A 12,327-nucleotide genomic window follows, 5' to 3' on the forward strand; every position below is an offset into this window, starting at 1 on the left:
ATCGGCCACTAGATGGCAGAACATCACTTATAAAACACAGACGTGAATGCTTTTGTGTTTCAGTGTTATTTTAGTATCACTGAGATACTTATATTTTTATTAATATTTTGTTTTGTTTTATAAAAATGTGTTTTTCTTTGTATTATTATTATTATTTATATGTATTAGTATATATTTATTTATTTGTTTCTTTATATTTTGTTTTAATTTTAATTTTAGTTTCATCATTTTTTTTTTTTAATGTCTATATACAGTAGTTTTTATTATTATTTTTTTGTTTTGTTTTGTTTTAGTTATTTTTGTACACAAGTTAAACTAAATAAAAAAATGAGAAATGTTGCCTTGGCAAAAAGCTGAAATAAAATGAAAGTTTATCGGCTTTAATAACTGGATGAGACACACGACTAATGTGCTGTTAATAAACGTTTCTATAAATCTGAACACAGCAGAAGACAAAGGAAAACAGATGATTACATTCATAACTACTGTACATACATAACACACGAGTGGTGTCTGTCTGCACAAACGCCTGCAGCTCGACGCAGATCTTCAAACATCACTAATGATCTTCGTCCTTCCTCCCATCCATCAGCTTCTGCCTTCTGGCCCAAGTGGAAAAAGATGATTATTCTTCATAAATGTAAAGATATTACATAACCAGATCATGTTCATTACTGGTGTCCTTAGAAAGCCCAGCAAGCACACACACACACACACACACACACACAGGTCTTACTCACAGCTTTCTGACTCTCTGCTAGCTGTCAGAAGTTTAGGCTCACACTTGCTTTTATTAGTAGTAGTTTTAGTCGTCATGAAAGAAATAATAGCCTACAAATGGAAGTTTGGGAATCTAGGGTTATCAAAATGTGACATTTTTCTATTTGAGTTTCTACTTTGTCTAGATTGTTCATGTGAATCCTGCCCTTTTAAATGTTTAATATTATTATTATTACTGAACATGGTTCCATAAAGAACCTTTAACATCAACACTCCAACAAAATTCCATAAGAAATAAGGCCCAATGTGAAGGAAGCCTACTGATTTTTCACAGGTGTTTTATACCCGTAGGCTATTTTGAAGGATGCAATCATTGCATTATAGACCCGCGCTATATTTTTTGACTGTATTGAGTCTTGCGGGATCCAAATGCCAATGCAGCCCTCTAAATCTGAATAATGACACTATTGTCTTCAGTAGAGTTGATTTACAGATGAAATTGAAGTCTTTTCATAAGTGCTGAATTTTGCAACACTGTTATTTTCTTCCAACAAAGTTCAATAGAAGAGAGTGCATCACTGGGAAATCCAGAAGATCCAGAACAGTCCATCAAAGACAACTTTAGAGAGTTTTTAGATTTTTTCTTTTGGATGTAGCCATCTGATAATAAAGCACTGATTTTTGAGACATGGGACAAAACATGTCCAGCAATTGCTGTTACGATTAAAAATGCAAATATTTTTAGTTGTAAATGTTATGAGGGGTTAGTAATAGAATGTATTTAACACAATTATCAATTTGATTTTATCATTATTATATCAAATCTATGTCACTTATTGTCTTTCACTACATCTAAAGAAGAAGGGTTCAATCATTCATATGCTATAAAATGGATAAAAATGTTTTAAATGATGAAAAAGAGCTTTTTTTATATTATTATTATTTCAAAAGCAACACTTAATAATATATCATATCAAAGCAAGGTTGTTTTTCAGTGACGCATGCTTGTTTAATAAGGTTTCAAAGCTGTGTCCCCACTTTTTGTCAACACTGTCAGACATTGATTGAAATGTAATAAAATCAGGGAATATCAGGGGCAGCTGTCGCTCTAAAGGACCCCCTGCCACAGTCCTCCTCTGCAGAGACTTCAGGGTCAGACAGTCTCTGGTCAGTTTTTATAGTTTTGGAATATTTTAAATCCTAATGTTAATATTTCCTGTGTCACAGCCATGTCAACACCATCTTCCAATTTCTGAGGAAATTACTTGAAATATGATTTTATTCTCCTGAAGCAGGTTCTATTGGCATCTAGCATCAACAGAGAAAACGAAATATTACGAACATAAGATTCAGAAAACATACGTCTGAGGGAACATATAACACTGGATAAAACATATCTATATATAGTACAGTTCGTTTGTATTCTGATCTTACGTGTTCTGATCATTTATGGATCATTTTTTAAGATGTTTAAATCTGAATATTAAGATCCGGGTGAATGTAAATGATAGAGGTAACAACTACAGTGTGGGAAAAAATGATTTGATCCCCTGCTTTTTTTGTTCGTTTGTCCACTGACAAAGAAATTATCAGTCTATAATTTTAATGGTAGGTTTATTTGAACAGTGAGAGACAGAATAACAACAAACAAATCCAGAAAAACGCATTTCAAAAAAGTTATAAATTGATTTGCATTTTAATGAGTCAAATAAGTATTTGACCCCTTTGCAAAACATGACTTATTATTTGGTGGCAAAACCCTTGTTGGCAATCACAGAGGTCAGATGTTTCTTGTAGTTGGTCACCAGGTTTGCACACATCTCAGGAGGGATTCTGTCCCGCTCCTCTTTACAGATCCTCTCCAAATCATTAAGGTTTCGAGGCTGACGTTTTGCAACTCGAACCTTCAGCTCCCTCCACAGATGTTCTATGGGATTAAGGTCTGGAGACTGGCTCGGCCACTCCAGGACCTTAATGTGCTTCTTGAGCCACTCCTTTGTTGCCTTGGCCGTGTGTTTTGGGTCATTGTCATGCTGGAATACCCATCCACGACCCATTTTCAATGCCCTGGCCCTGACGGTACATGGCCCCATCCATCGTCCCTTTGATGCGGTGCAGTTGTCCTGAACCCTTAGCAGAAAAACACCCCCAAAGCATAATGTTTCCACCTCCATGTTTGACGGTGGGGATGGTGTTCTTGGGGTCATAGGCAGCATTCCTCCTCCTCCAAACACGGCGAGTTGAGTTGATGCCAAAGAGCTGGATTTTGGTCTCATCTGACCACAACACTTTCACCCAGTTCTCCTCTGAATCACTGGCAGACTTCAGACAGGTCTGTACATGTGCTTTCTTGAGCAGGGGGTCCTTGCGGGCGCTGCAGGATTTCAGTCCTTCACGGCGTAGTGTGTTACCAATTGTTTTCTTGGTGACTATGGTCCCAGCTGCCTTGAGATCATTGATGAGATCCTCCCGTGTAGTTCTGGGTTGATTCCTCACCGTTCTCGTGATCATTGAAACTCCACGAGGTGAGATCTTGCATGGAGCCCCAGTCCGAGGGAGATTGACAGTTATTTTGTGTTTCTTCCATTTGCGAATAATCACACCAACTGTTGTCACCTTCTCACCGAGCTGCTTGGCGATGGTCTTGTAGCCCATTCCAGCCTTGTGTAGGTCTACAATCTTGTCCCTGACATCCTTGGACAGCTCTTTGGTCTCGGCCACGGTGGAGAGTTTGGAATCTGATTGATTGCTTCTGTGGACAGGTGTCTTTTATACAGGTAACAAGCTGAGATTAGGAGCAGTCCCTTTAAGAGACACCTGGGAGCCAGAAATCTTGTAGATTGATAGGGGGTCAAATACTTATTTGACTCATTAAAATGCAAATCAATTTATAACTTTTTTGAAATTGGTTTTTCTGGATTTGTTTGTTGTTATTCTGTCTCTCACTGTTCAAATAAAACTACCATTAAAATTATAGACTGATCATTTCTTTGTCAGTGGGCAAACGTACAAAATCAGCAGGGGATCAAATCATTTCCCCCCCCACTGTAATTGTTTTATTTGTTCATTTAACTATTTTTAAAAGTTACCTTGTTACTATAGCAGATGCACAGCACACATACTTTTCTGAGATGAGAGAAAATAGGTCAATTGTGTTCCAATGATATATCAAATTACTTAAATGTGAATCTGGAATAAAAGCTTTATAAACAATAACATACTCACTGTTCGTTTTAATACAGTAATTGATTGATTCAATGTATTTGACTGTTAAAATGACTACAGATTCTGGTTTTGGTCACCACCGTCAAATTAATATTTTGGTATATTTGATTATGATATTTTATATGTGTTGAGGAATTGTTGGTCACGTGAAAATGTAATCTGTCTGCTAACATGAGAATGTGTTTTCAAATGTTAAAAACATTGATTGCTTGATTGCAAAATAAGTGATGGCAAGATAAATAAGCACATTTTGATAAAAAAAGAGAAAAGTTGGGAGGTTGGATCAAAGCATAGTTCAGTAGTTTAGTATAAGATACCAAAATGTACAAGGTTATATTTATGTCCCACTTCTCAAGAATCAGTGAAGGGCTTTTTAATTTGAAAGAGTGACATGGTCATCCTAAAGATTTCTTTGATAAATTGCTATTTAGTTTTATTTCTGTGAAGCTGCTTTGAAACAATCTGTATTGTATAAAGCATTTTATAAATAAATGTTAAGTGACTTCTAAAGTGTTCAATAGCTTTTTATGAGGAAGAGACTGAAATTATATTGTTATAAAACGAATCTCTCGTCACTGAAGCTCTCAGATATATATATATATATATATATATTACTTACAGTGCATCCGGAAAGTATTTACAGCACTTCACTTTTTCCACATTTTGTTATGTTACAGCCTTATTCCAAAATGGATTAAATTCATTATTTTCCTAAAAATTCTACAAACAATACCCCATAATGACAACGTGAAAGAAGTTTGTTTGAAATCTTTGCAAATTTAATACAAATAAAAAACAACAAAAAAAAAGAATCACATGTACGTAAGTATTCACAGCCTTTGCTCAATACTTTGTTGAAGCACCTTTGGCACTAATTACAGCCTCAAGTCTTTTTTGTTTGATGCGACAATCTTTGTTCATCATCATTTGGCAATTATCTGCCATTCTTCTCCTCACCTCTTCACGTCTCAAGCTCTGTTAGGTTGGATGGGAGCAGACGCACATTTTCAGGTTTCTCCAGAAATATTTGATTGGGTTCAAGCTCAGGCTGTGGCTGGGCCACTCAAGGACATTCACAGAGTTGTCTATAAGCCACTCTTGCTGTGTGTTTAGGGTCATTGTCCTGTTGAAGGTGAACCTTATGTCCAGTCTGAGGATCTGAATGCTCTGGACTGGGTTTTCATTACGGCTATCTCTATATTTTGGTGCATTGAGCTTTTCTTCTTCTCTGATGAGTCCCTCAGTCCCTGCTGCTGAAGAACAGCTCCACAGCATGAAAAAGTGAAGCGCTGTTAATACTTTCTCCCTCTTGGCAATACCCCATAGATTCTCTTTGTGGTTCAGGTCAGTCGAGTTTGCTGGCCAATCAAGCACAGTAAAATCATGGTCAGCAAACCAGTTAGAAATAGTTTTGGCCCTGTGGGCAGGTGCTAAAGTCCTGCTGGAAAATGAAATCAGCATCTCTACAAAGCTTGTCAACAGAAGGAAGCATGAAGTGCTCTAAAATTTCCTGGTAGATGGCTGCGTTGACTGTGGACTTCAGAAAACACAATGGACCAACACCAGCAGATGACATGGCAGCCCAAATCATCACTGACTTCAGAAACTTCACACTGGACCTCAAGCAGCTTGGATTCTGTGCCTCTCCAGTCTTCCTCCAGACCTTGATTTCCAAATGAAATGCAAAATGTACTTTTATCTGAAAAGAGGACTTTGGACCACTGAGCAACAGTCCAGTTCTTTTTCTCCACAGCCCAGGTAAGATGCTTCTGACGTTGTCTCTGGTTCAGAAGTGGCTTGGTAGCCCTTTTCCTGAAGACGTCTGAGCGTGGTGACTCTTGATGCACTGACTCCAGCTTCAGATCACTCCTTGTGAAGCTCTCTCAAGTGTTTGAATCGGCTTTGCTTGACAATCTTCCCAAGGCTGCGGTCATCACTGTTGCTTGTACACCTTTTCCTACCACACTTTTTCCTTCCAGTCAACTTTCTATGAATATATTTCGATACAGCACTCTGCGAACAGCCACCCTTTCAGTAATGACCTTCTGTGGTTTATCCTCTTTGTGGAGGATGTCAATGATCATCTTCTGGACAATTGTCAAGTCAGTATATACACTGTGTGCAGAATTATTAGGCAAGTTGATATTCTGGTCATATTTTTTTTCCAAGAACATTTTACCAATTCCAAACCACATCAATCTTAATAACTGCTATTGATTTTGTATTTAATAATTTATAAGTGATATATAATTGTCCATGAAGGCTGATAGTCAGAAACTTCTTATTTCAGGTGTGCAGAATTATTAGGCAGGTTTTCCTTTACAGATAAAATGAGCCAAAAGAGATTGAACTCAAGAATAAAAGTTAAAAATTATTAAATACCCATGAGAAGGACGCAATACTAATGCAATAATAGAATTAGCAAAGTTAAGGCATGACCACTGGGCAGCGAAATGCTCATTGGGTCAGCAGGGTCAGAAAAAACAGGTGGAGAAGAAAAGACACATGTTAACTGCAAAAGAATTAAGAATTAATGTCAAGAATTAGGTGAGAAACCATCAGGAACCATTTAGTCTCAGCACCATCATTTTCCAGAACTGCAACCTTCCTGGAGTCTCCAGAATTACAAGGTGTCAGGTTCTCAGAGACTTTGCTTGGGTAAAAATTCTTTAAAATGGCCTCACTTAATAAGAATAACATGCTGAAGTGTTGTGAAATACATGAAGACTGATTTTGTATAGGCTTTATGGACAGATAAGTTGTGAGTGTCTCTTGAAGGACCAGCATCACATCCTCTTGTACCACTGTTTGAAGAATTTATGGACTTATCTGTCCATAAAGCCTATAAAAAAGCAGTTTTCGTGTATTTCACAACACTTCAGCATGTTATTCTTATTAAGTGAGAGTCATTTAAAATAATTTTTTACCCAAGCAAAGTCTCTGAGAACCTGACACCTTGTAATTATGGAGACTCCAGGAAGGTTGCAGTTCTGGAAAATGATGGTGCTGGAGACTAAATGGTTCCTGATGGTTTCTCACCTAATTCTTGACATTAATTCCTAATTCTTTTGCAGTTAAGGTGTCTTTTCTTCTCCACCTGTTTTTTTCTGACCCTACTGACCCAATGAGCATTTCGCTGCCCAATGGTCATGCCTTAACTTTGCTAATTCTAGTATTGCATTAGTATTGCATCCTTCTCATGGGCATTTAATAATTGTTTTACTTTTATCCTTGAGTTCAATCTCATTTTTGGCTCATTTTATCTGAAAAGAAAACCTGCCTAATAATTCTGCACACCTGAAATAAGGAGTTTTTAACTTTCAGTCTTCATGGGCAATTATATATAACTTATAAATGATTAAATACAAAATTGATAGTAGTTACTAAGATTGATGTGGTTTGGAATTGGTAAAATGTTCTTGGAAAAAAAATATGACCAGAATATCAACTTGCCTAATAATTCTGCACACAGTGTATATATATATATATATATATATATATACACACAGTGGGGCAAAAAAGTATTTAGTCAGCCACCAATCGTGCAAGTTCTCCCACTTAAAAAGATGAGAGAGGCCTGTAATTTTCATCATATACCTCAACTATGAGAGACAAAATTAGAAAAAACCTGCCAGAAAATCACATTGTAGGATTTTTAAAGAATTTATTTGCAAATTATGGTGGATAATAAGTATTTGGTCAATAACAAAATTTAATCTCAATACTTTGTTTTCACACACTGTTGCTGGTATTTTGGCCCATTCCTCCATGCAGATCTCCTCTAGAGCAGTGATGTTTTGGGGCTGTCGCTGGGCAACACGGACTTTCAACTCCCTCCAAAGATTTTCGATGGGGTTGAGATCTGGAGACTGGCTGGGCCACTCCAGGACCTTAAAATGCTTCTTACGAAGCCACTCCTTCGTTGCCCGGGCGGTGTGTTTGGGATCATTGTCATGCTGAAAGACCCAGCCACGTTTCATCTTCAATGCCCTTGCTGATGGAAGGAGGTTTTCACTCAAAATCTCACGATACATGGCCCCATTCATTCTTTCGTTTACACGGATCAGTCGTCCTGGTCCCTTTGCAGAAAAACAGCCCCAAAGCATGATGTTTCCACCCCCATGCTTCACAGTAGGTATGGTGTTCTTTGGATGCAACTCAGCATTCTTTCTCCTCCAAACACGACAAGTTGAGTTTTTACCAAAAAGTTCTATTTTGGTTTCATCTGACCATATGACATTCTCCCAATCCTCTTCTGGATCATCCAAATGCTCTCCAGCAAACTCCAGACGGGCCGGACATGTACTGGCTTAAGCAGGGGACACGCCTGGCACTGCAGGATTTGAGTCCCTGGCGGCGCAGTGTGTTACTGATGGTAGCCTTTGTTACTTTGGTCCCAGCTCTCTGCAGGTCATTCACTAGGTCCCCCGTGTGGTTCTGGGGTGAGATCTTGCGTGGAGCCCCAGATCGAGGGAGATTATCAGTGGTCTTGTATGTCTTCCATTTTCTAATAATTGCTCCCACAGTTGATTTCTTCACACCAAGCTGCTTACCTATTGCAGATTCAGTCTTCCCAGCCTGGTGCAGGTCTACAATTTTGTTTCTGGTGTCCTTTGACAGCTCTTTGGTCTTGGCCATGGTGGAGTTTGGAGTTGGACTGTTTGAGGTTGTGGACAGGTGTCTTTTATACTGATAACGAGTTCAAACAGATGCCATTAATACAGGTAACGAGTGGAGGACAGAGGAGCCTCTTAAAGAAGAAGTTACAGGTCTGTGAGAGCCAGAAATCTTGCTTGTTTGTAGGTGACCAAATACTTATTTTACCAAGGAATTTACCAATTAATTCTTTAAAAATCCTACAATGTGATTTTCTGGATTTTTTTTTTCTCATTTTGTCTCTCATAGTTGAGGTATACCTATGATGAAAATTACAGGCCTCTCTCATCTTTAAGTGGGAGAACGTGCACAATTGGTGGCTGACTAAATACTTTTTTGCCCCACTGTGTGTATATACTGTATATATATATATATATATATATTGCACGTTTGACAAATTATATCAAACGTCACTGGTTTTTGTGCCCAAACGTCATTGATGTCAAACCTGATGCTGTTTGATTTGAGAGCTACTGAGACAAGGAGTCGTTTGAATAATGACTTCAATTCTGTTGCAAAGTTATTAAATGACTTCAGAAGTCTTGTAGTTCCCTTCAAGAAAAAGACAAATTCAGTCATGTGTGTCCAGGCTTCAGACTGCAGTGTAAATCTCTTTTCTTCTCTCATTTCATGGCTTTTTCGACATTAACAGGAGCTGCTCTGATCTCTTTTGCTCTTTCTGTCTTTCACACCTCGTTTGTCTTTTCCCAGATAGCACACGTACTTCTGCAAGATGTCTGTTAAAGATCGCTTGATCTGGAAAGCATCTTGAAGATATTGGATGTTTATTTTTCTATTGCCCTTTTTCAATTTCATTTTGGGTTGACTTTAAAATAGACATAAACAAATTAAACAAAGCCCTTAATTTAGAACCTCATGATATTTTACTTTGTTTTCAAAACCCATATTTTTCTGATAAACAAAATTACATAATCTGTTAATTATCTTAGCAAAGTTTAATATTCATAAGTCAAAAATAATTCAAAAGAAACCATCATATATTACCTTTTGTGACACTGATCTTGAAATATATTTTGAAACCCTCTTTGTGAGATCACAAAATAAGAAACTCATAAAAAAAAAAATAATAATAATAAAGCTTTTCAAATTCATGTAACTGCCCTAATATTAGGCCTATATAGCACTTTTATTTTATTTTGTTTATTTTTTTTTTATATGTTTTGTTGTTTTTATTCAGTCTTACATGCTTTAAACTGTACATTGCCTTATATTTGCCTTGTACTTGTATGTGATGGAACTAAATAAAGAAGAAAAAAAAGTATAAAAGTATCCCAATTCAGAGGGGAAACCGCAGACTTGGCAACACAGTAATCCGTCTGAGCGGGAACAGAGCGGCGTCAAGGGCAAAATTAGCAAGTTAATGAACGTTCATTATCTGAGGCCATCAGGAGAATCTGATAATATTAACATAATACACGGAAATATCGTTTTATTAGTTAGATAACGGCCGGAGACTCTTGAATATGAATGTGTGCCCTTATATAAGCCAAAGCGTGTCAAATATAACACGATCATGAACACAGCGACCTCCGGCGAACTGATCCACAGACAGATTTACAACACGCCTTTAAACCATAGTCTGAATATGGACCAAAGCATTTATACATTTAAGAAAATAAACATTAAAAGCACTTTCCACAAAGAGTGATTTCACAGCAAGTGAGATGTGACAACCCAAATCTCACTGACATTTCGAAAAGATGCTAACAAACACACTGGGAAAACAAACAAAAAACACTACTTGGAAAAAAAGAAAGAAAAGAAAAGAAAAATCACTCAGAAATTTAGGCCTTCGTATCAACCGGCAAGTAACACAATTAAATGGGTAACACTTTACGGTAAGGGTACATGAATTACCACGAATTCATGCATAAATTAATATGTGAATTATGCATTACTTCATGCATTAATATCTCATGAATTACGAGGAACTAACATGAGTTCAAAGTCTTTCATTCATGACTTCATGGATGAACAACACCTTAATTAAGACATTAAATAAGGTGAGTACATCATCATGATTTATGATTTATTCACAAAAAAACAAGGTCTTTACTATCCACTGTGGATATGCTTATGGTACATGATTTAAAAAAAAAAAAAAAGCATCATTTATTAAAAACATTATACTAAACGGGTGACTTCATATACCATGAACTTTAAGTGACTTTATATCTGAAAACTCTTTACAAAACCATACATTTTTTCTTTTTTCTTTAAGATAGCTGAAGCTGTAGGCTCCTGCTCACAAAATCCCCTGCAACTAACATATAATTCAGTTTTGTGCATTCTATGCCCTACAAAGGACAAGTTTGTATATGTACTGCCATGTTTGTGCCATTTATTTGATCAGTTTATTTTTGTTCAACATTAAATATTTAATGAGGAGTCCACACCAGTAGCTTGTTACACTAAAAGGTGTCTCCTTACCTTAAAAAAGACCGAGCTGTTTGTGAAACCTTGTTTCATCTTTTGTTGTTGTAAATCCTTTATGGTTTTGTAAAGAGTTTTTAGATATACAGGCACTTAAAGTTCATGGTATATGTACTGAATTCCTTCTCAGCTCTTCCCAGGCATTGCTGTTGATTTAACTGGGTTATACTGTTTAAGATTAAGCAGAAAGTTATGATCAAAGTCCCTTTGTGTCCACAGAACTTTCATGTTCATATTCATGTCATTTCACAATTATGCCATCATTAATAACACACTGTTTATCAGTATTCCAAAGGACCAAGTCACCGCTTTAGTTGAAGGGCTACACACATGAAGAAGTCATGAGAAGCTAATGCTTAGTTAATGATGACGACTGTATTTGGATGTCAACAGAATTCACATACTATGTGCTGTGATTGGCTACTATGAAGAAGATATTAACATGCTTGATAACTCATATCATATTTAATGAAAAACATTAACTGATATACTGTTCTAGCCTGCATGCATGAGGTAATGTGGATTTTTGTATATTCCTTTAATAATTCAAGTAGTCTTACACGCACGAAATAATGCTTTACGTACCATAAGCATATCCACAGTGGATAGTAAAGACCTTGTTTTTTTGTGAACAAAGAAAACATCATGATCATGCGTAAATGTCTTAATTAAGGTGTTGTTCATCCACGAAGTCATGAATGAAAGACTTTGAACTCATGTTAGTTCCTCATAATTCATGAGATATTAACGCATGAAGTAATGCATAATTCACACATTAATTTATGCATGAATTCATGGTAATTCATGTACCCTCACCGTAAAGTGTTACCATTAAATGTTACATTTTTACATATAGCAAGACGTAAATAGTAGGCTATTTTGCTACTAAATATTACAAGTGCAAAGAAATGGCAAGTAACACACTGAATTAAACGGGACATTTTTAAGTATAAAGTATGAAGCATAGTTTGCAACACTGATTTCTTTATTTTTTGTGTTTATTAAATAAACTTTTATTCAAATTCCAATAAAACGAATGAAGGGAAAAGTTCATGAGGTAACTAAGTGTGTAATATTTGTCTTAATTAAAAGTATTTTAATTACCAAAAACTATTATTTAATTTTAAGATTCTTGATAGATAGAGAGATATCTGCAGTTCAACATAACATTTGTTGACCAGTAAGACCAGTAAGGTGGGATGTATAAAAATTACTATTTTAAGGTGATTTAATGCTATTTTATGTTAGATCATTGTTCAACTATTAAATTGT

Source organism: Onychostoma macrolepis, chromosome 13 (assembly GCF_012432095.1).
Source record: "Onychostoma macrolepis isolate SWU-2019 chromosome 13, ASM1243209v1, whole genome shotgun sequence".
Taxonomy (NCBI): domain Eukaryota; kingdom Metazoa; phylum Chordata; class Actinopteri; order Cypriniformes; family Cyprinidae; genus Onychostoma; species Onychostoma macrolepis.